Here is a 7,876-nt window from a genome sequence, read left to right on the forward strand (position 1 = left end):
TCAAGGTAGACCTCCTGATTTAACAGGTGATATATTTCAGTAAAGATTACCACTTGTCTTCCCAGGACATGGGTCATTATCTCAGAGACCCTAAAGACAACTTTGTCCACAAACAACAGGAAGCAGTTTGGAAAAAACAACGTTCACATTCCCAAGAGTTGGGAGGTATGGATGGTCTTTGGTTATTTGGTGGGTTATAGAATATGGGAAGGTATAATGATACAAAATTATACTTAATTTTGTTACACTGTGTTTATCTTTCTATTCTTGTTTAAAGGACTTTTGTATATTGTTATAAATTTAAGGTTATTTTTTGTTATACTGTATATATGTTTCTACTTCTGTTTAAGATATTTTTGTATATTGATACAAATTTAGGGTTATTGTCTCTATTACACACACCTGTTTATATTTTTGCTTAAGGCATTACCTAGCTCATACCTAGACAGATTGTTTAATTATGCAAAATGAAGTTTTAGTCCTTAGAAGATATTCAGGATAATAAAGAATACAGGCTAATAGTCACCCATTATCTATCAAACTTACAGTCATGCTAGTTAAATTTTCAAGGTAATAAAGAGATATATTTTAGATAGATAGGCTTCAAATACTTCAAAGACCTACAGAATATGGCATTTAAAGTGTTTAAAGAACTTAGATTGTTCTTGACAGTGAGACACATCTGCTCCTGGCATCATCAATTACTTCAAAGATGATGATGAGCATCAGAGAAAGTTCTTATGGAGTTGTGTTCATTGTGGCAAGATTAGCCACTGGGCAAAGAAATTGCTCTTGCCTTTGACTGTTGATAGTGTGCTGTATGAACTGGACACACAGGACCCACAGAAAAAGGACTGCTGAACTTTGTCAAAACAAGGTGGGGTGGCCCTTCAGGGTTTTTGCTTCATGGAAGAAACTACCAGACATTCTGCAGGACACAGAGGAAAGTGACAGACAAACTGCCAATGTTGGTGGGACAGTGTTTCAAATTTCCTGCTTCATTGAAAAGTCTGCCAGATACTATGGGCCTGTAGGCAAAAGATGTGTGCCCCAATGTTACAGAAGAACTTTGGGTGGCTGTCCAGGCAGTGAGATGCCTCTGTTAATTCTAGAGTTTTAGAAGTTGTTTACAGTGCACTTCCTGTTAACTTAAGTAATATTATATCCTTCTGGGGTCTTTGATGGAGTTGAAGACTAGATAGTTATAATTATAGTTTTCTTTAGTTATGATAAAAGATAAATTAGATAAAAAACTTTAGACTTACAAAGATAGCATAGATGAGCGTATTTTCTTTAATTTTGTCAAATACAAATAGAATAAATATTGTAACTGTAATTCTTGCTTGATAACTGTTTTGTTATATGTAATTTTACTATGGTAAAGTTAAAACCTTCCTTTTTTGATTAGACAGAAAAGGGGAAATGATATGGGATGTCTTTCTGTATGATGTCAATATGTGTTGCTCTCATTGGTTGATTTAAAAAAAGTTGCTTTGGCCTATGGCAAGGCAGGATAAAATCAGGTAGGAAATCCAAGCTGAGATACAGGAGAGGAAAGGTGGAGTCTGGGAGACTCTGTCCAGCCTCCCAAGAGATAACATGCCAGAATACCACCAGTAAGCCACAGGTCATGTGGTGATACACAGAATAATAGAAAATGGTTAAGTTAAATATAAGAGTTAGCTAGTAATAAGCTTGAGCTATCAGCCAAACATTTATAATTAATATTAAGCCTCTGAATGGTTATTTTAAAAGTGGTTGCAGGACTGGGTGGGCTGAAAAGCCTCTGGTTACAGGTCAACACTTAAATGTGGGATGAGAAAGTGGCAACAGAATAGAAGACAGAGAAAGATGCTTCCATGGGTTGAGGAAAGCCTGGGAATTGGTTCTCTAGAGCTGAATGAAGAAGTGTGTGGCCACCTGTGTGGAGCACTGTTGGCAAATGAGGCCTCAGGTTTTGGTAGGCGAAATCACTGGTTATGAGAACCACTTCTTCCAAGCGTTAGGGGAAGATTCTGACTGGAGTGGGTTTAAGAGACAGCAAGGAGAGAGGAAGCAGAAACATCAAATGTGAGACAACCCCTAGGGGTTTGCAATGACCAGGGTCAGCGAGAAAAACAGACACCCTGAAGAGGTAGCTCAGAGAGCCAGTGAGCTGTTTCCCAACATGAAGGATGTGCAAAGTGGCAACCTAGGGCAGTTCCTGGCTGAGGGATGGTGGGGTGAGTACGGTGTGAGTGTGTGTGTGTGTGTGTGTGTGTGTGTAGTGTGTGCATGTGCGTGTGTGAGTGTGTGTGTGTGTGTGCATGTGCATCTGTAGGCATAACTGCCTGGGGCACTGCTCAGAGTCCCCAAACTGGGTCCCCAAAGAGTGGGTTTGCATGGGATGGCCAAGGAGAAGAGTTTGTGGTCCTTGGGAAGAGGGAAACAATGGAAACAAAGACAGGATGTTGTTTCTGTACACCTTAGCCTATTTCAAGTTCCTTGTAGTTTCTTCAAGTGTGGGTGCCCTGCAGTTTCGAGTGATTGACTGTTAGATAGTGAATCAACGATGGCCTATGCCAGATTCTGCCCGTGAGGCTGTTAGATGTTGGAGGTTTGGGAAGTTCGGGGCTTACACACTTGTCTTCATTCCCTCACAGTTTAAGATTCTGGCAAATATCGTGGGAGGAAGACTGCACACTGAGGAGCCACCCTTTAGCTGTAGGCCTTTGACTTTCAAGGACCAAGATTGTAAGAGAGTTCTCACTGCCTTGTAACTTTCTGTGTAGCCTCCTGGGCATACTCCAGCACACAGCAAACTCCTTGTAAGGGAAATGAGCTACCACTGAGGCTGACAATTGTTTCCCTCAGTCTCGGAGGGTCCCCGGAAATGTCACTTAACGCCCCTGGTCTTAACTGACACACCAAACCACTGACAAATGTTTCCAGGGGAAGAAAATCTCCCAGAAGTTTCCCTTTTGTCTGGAATTCAGCTTTTCCTTTCTTCAGTCTTTAAAGCTCCTACAGGTCTCATCTGATGTCTTTTAGAAGTTTTTTTGGTTACTATAACATACTATGAGCCATGCACAGGGAATTAATAAGACAAAAGAATATGAACAAAATGTACCTGAACAGAAAAGAGAGAAGGGGAGGGAGAGATAGAGAGCGAGCGATGCTTCTGCTCTGTCTCTTGAACTTTGTTCTTGGACAGAGCAAAAGCGTCACGCTCTCTCTTTGGTTATACTAATGAAATTTGAACCCAGGACCTTGTAGCACAGATTCTAATTGGTCTTAATAATAAAAATCCAGAGTCAGATATTAGGGGGTGAAAGCTGAAAGAACAGAGAAGCAGAGCAGCCAGTCACTAAAGTTCTTACCTCTATGGAATCTTCAGACCGAAAGGGGCTGGAGCTTCTGTCTCCTCCTGCCTTATATTTCTTCCTCTGCCTAGCCATATCACTTCCTTATCACTTTCTGTCTGTACAGACCTCCAGACCTCTATGGTTAACTAGTGGATAGCTCCACTCTCTGATTTTCAGGCAAGCTTTATTTGTTAGACTATAAACAAGATATCACCACAGAACTTCACACATTTTAGGCAAGAGCTTGACTACTGAGTTCTATTCCCAGATGACTTTTTTCCCCTTAATCTTGAGACTGGGTCTAAGTTTGGTTAGGCTGGCCTCGAACTCATGAGCTTCTGAATAGCTGGGATTATAAACTTATGCCACAGAATCTGGCTTCTAAGTATCACTGAGCATGATTCAGGAACAGCTACACTGTGAACCTTTCGGGGGTGGGTCTGTGTGACACCTACTTCCTATTGTGTGGGAGGAGGGCATGTTCAGAAGCTAACCAGCCTATGTTATACCCGATGTGGGTTGAGCCCTCTGAGCTAAGGAAGGCTGGTCTGGAACTTAATTAAGCTCTTGCTACTGATTTTCTGGTAGGCAACACAAAACAAATGGGGTTTCTGTCTGAGATGGAACTGGAATGAGAAGATCTCTTGATATTTTATGAAGAACAGTCTTCTGTGTCTTCTAAGGGTTCTGGTGCCAATTTCTGGCAGGAGAGATGTAAGCTAGTGGCCATACACTCTAGTGACTAAGGCAGAAATATTCAACTGTGAGAGAAGAAGGGAAATGAGGGTGACGATGATGTTTACCCCTTGGGGCTAGATTGTGATTTTCTAGATTAGGAAAGTTTGAAATTCACAAGATTTTACCTGTGATAGCTGTCCTTGGTTGTCAACTTGACTACAACTGAAACTAACTAAAGACGCAAGGAGCTGGACACACCTGTTCATTGGATCATGGGAGTTCTGAGGACCCACCTTCCATCCCATTCATTTGAAACTGGAAGACCTGCCCCAAATCTGGCCTATACCTTCTGTGGCCACAGCCTATAGAAAGGACAGGGAGGAATGCTGGTTTTTGCCTTTTTCCTGCTTGTCCTCACTCTCAATGGCAGGTGCATCTATCCTGCTGCTGAGATGTTCCTTCACTGGTGGCAGAGCCTGCTTCTTCAGGACACTGACATACACCGAAGACAACCTGAGCCATCCAGCCTTGTGGACAAAACAGCACTGGACTCTTAGATTTTTCTGTCAGAAGGCAGTCATTATCGGGCTAGCTGGGCCACAACCTACAATCGGTCTAATAGGTGTCTCTCTCTTGCTCACGCTGTTGTCCTATCAAAAATTCTGGTCCTTTAGGGAACCCCGACTAAAACACTACCTCTCCTGACTTTAAAACCAGACTCCTGTAATTTGGAAACTAGAGCACTTTTGTGCCCTAACTACTCTTTAGTCTGCCTTAGTTTTCTGTTAGTGATACTTGAAACAACAAGTTATGATGGAGGAAGGTCATTGGTTAATTAAATAAAGAAACTGCTTGCCCTGATAGGTTAGAACATAGGTGGGTGGAGTAAACAGAACAGAATGCTGGGAAGAAGAGGAAGTGAGCTCAGAGAGACGCCATGCTCCCCTCTCCCGGGAGGATGCGAGAGCTCTGCTCTCTGAGGCACACGTGATGAAGCTCCGACCCAGAATGGACGTAGGATAGAATCTTTCCTGGTAAGACTGATGCTACACAGATTATTAGAAATGGGCTAGTCCAGGTGCAAGAGTTAGCCGAGAAGAGGATAGATATAATGGGCCAAGCAGTGTTTAAATGAATACAATTTGTGTGTTGTTATTTCAGGGCATAAGCTAGCGCTAGCCATGTGGTGGCTGGGATGCTGGGGACGCAGCCCCGCCGCTCCTATTACAACAAAGTTATTAAGGCTACACCAAGAAAACCCAAAGAGGGTTGCTTGGCACTCAGAGAAAAATACTGTGAACATTGGCAAACTCTGGGAGAGGATCAGGAAAGTAGAAAGACAAGGGAGAGGTGAGGTGGGGGGAAAAGAGAGGGAAGGGGGAGGGAAGGGAGGGAATTAGACTACTGTGCCTTCCCCTTTGCCCGCTCTCTCTCTGTCTGCTGGGGAGCAAACCCCGGGCCTTTGGCGTACTAGACAAGCGCTCTACGACTAAGCTACATTCCCAGCTAATCTTCTTTTCTTTTTAATGAGAAGCTTGATAGACACCTGGCCTATAGTCCTCAGAGAAACCCTGGGTAGCCAACCATCTGTGAGGGAAGAGAGAGGAAACTAATGCAGTACTTGCAGGGTGTGCAGCTGAGGGGACTCTGTCCCTCCCTATCTCAATAGTTATCAAGGACATGGCCATTTTGTACCACAGTGAAATACCTGATGTTTATGGATATGATCTAGGGGCTATCCAGGGAAAATAAAACACACTGTCTTTGCTTTCTTAAATGAATCCGGAAGGAGTAGAAGGTGTAGTAAGCCACACGTGACTCAGTTTCCATCTGGAGTCCAGTCTGACCCATAAATCGCTTGAGTCCAAGCTTGTCTGCTCTGCCTGCATCTGTGGGCTGTGAGGCAGTGGAGTCCAGTCTGACCTAAACGTCCACTTGAGTCCAAGCTTGCCTGAGCTGCCTGCATCTTTGGGGGAGTCCAAGCTTGCCTGCTCTGCCTGCATCTTTGGGGGCTGTGAGAACATTCTGATTAAGTCCATGGGAATGAGCATTAGAAGTAACACAGTATCTACTAAAACTCAGGCTGGTGAATGCCAGCTGGGGCACATCCAGACAGAAGGAGAAGCTGCTTGCTCAAGGACAGGGATAGGTTTGTGGTTAGATATACTGACTGCCTAGGCTGTACTTTGTCCTGCTTCTGTGTATAAGCAGGCTCTGAAATAAACTTGGGGCTGTTCAGAGTAAGCTGGCAGTCCCCCCAGAGTCTACGCTGTGTTTTCTGTCTCAATTTCTCTCAATCTAACATTTCTTTAGCCTCAGCGTCCCCTTCCAGGTACCCTGGCTGACTCTGTCGGAGCAGGCTTTGACAAGAAGGAACTTGAAATAGTTCACAGTTAAAGTGTTTAAATACTTTGACTGGTCTTCAGTTTAACTGAAACTTTACTAACTAGAAATACTACACGGGAGACCCTGTGAATTGCGGGACACTTATTTCAAACTCTGTGTTATGGATGCTTTCTATAGAGTCTTGAAAACTGAAACATTTCCTAAGTTTCCTTGTGGCTAAGACTCCATTTATGACTTAGGTTCCCTTGGACTAATGCCTGAGCCTGAAGCTATATTTGGAACTGAGTGAAGCCTGGGAAGAGATGGAGCTAGAACCCTCTACTCCTACTGATGCAGAATGGGACAGAGGGCCACTGTTCAACCTCAGCCACTTCCTGGTTCTGCTGCGTGCTTAAGGCTAGGAGAAGCTGTAATAATACGCAGTGCGAGGTGGGACCACGGAGTCCCATGGTGGGGGTCAAACACGCCATCAGGCAGAACTTATGTGGAAAGTTTATTGAGGGACAAAGAGACGGAAGAAAAAGAGAGAGAGTCAGAGAGAGGCAGAGATCTGCTTCCTTGAAAAATGGGCAGAATGAAGAGAGGAGGGAGTAGGCAGGGCTTGTCTCTTAAAGGGACAGGGTACTGTCTGCCATGTCAGCAGGCATGGTGCAGGGTGTAGGGCGTGATGCACTGTGCCAGGTTCCCAAGGGACACAGCCAAGGTGGGCCTGGATGCTATCAGATGTAAATGTTTGGGAAACTCACATGCATGGGGTATCTGCCGGAGCTAGAAGCTTTGTTGCTAAGGGTGATGGTACTTGAAACACGGAGGTTTATGAAGACAGGTTCAGCTGAAGGAAGGCCACACCACTAGTAACTAAGGCTTCAGTGACAGAATAGAAAGTAGTGATATGTACAGATGTGAAAAGGGTTCATGAATGGTGAGCAGTGCATTTGCTAGCTCTTATATTTGGAGGCGACTAAACGGCTTGCCTTGTGAGAATAGGAATGAAGAGGTGGAAGGGATTAACTCCCTCCCAGTCCAGGCACGGCTGGTGGGGATGCTCTCCTGAGGAATCTGGGAAGGGCTTAGACAGCCGGTGCGCCCCTCTGCCTTGCTACCTGTCATGTATTTAATTCTTCTTTTTTTTTTTTTTTGTTTTTCGAGACAGGGTTGGTTTCTCTGTAGCTTTGGAGCCTGTCCTGGAACTAGCTCTTGTAGACCAGGCTGGTCTCGAACTCACAGAGATCCGCCTGCCTCTGCCTCCCGAGTGCTGGGATTAAAGGCGTGCGCCATCACCGAGCAGCCGTATTTAATTCTTTTAGGGTATGGATGGGAAGATTTAAAGAGCTATTCAGAGACCAGGGAAGCAGCTTCTCGGTCAGCAGAGCTGAGAACTTTTAATGTCTGAGACGGAATCAGTAGAATCCTTTGAAGGTTACAATGACACGTTCATCCACAACGCTCTTCTTCAGTCTTTCCTAGGAGACTTTGGAGTGATTTCACCACTATCTAATTTTAATTTC

Source organism: Microtus ochrogaster, linkage group LG9, assembly GCF_000317375.1.
Source record: "Microtus ochrogaster isolate Prairie Vole_2 linkage group LG9, MicOch1.0, whole genome shotgun sequence".
NCBI classification, from domain to species: domain Eukaryota; kingdom Metazoa; phylum Chordata; class Mammalia; order Rodentia; family Cricetidae; genus Microtus; species Microtus ochrogaster.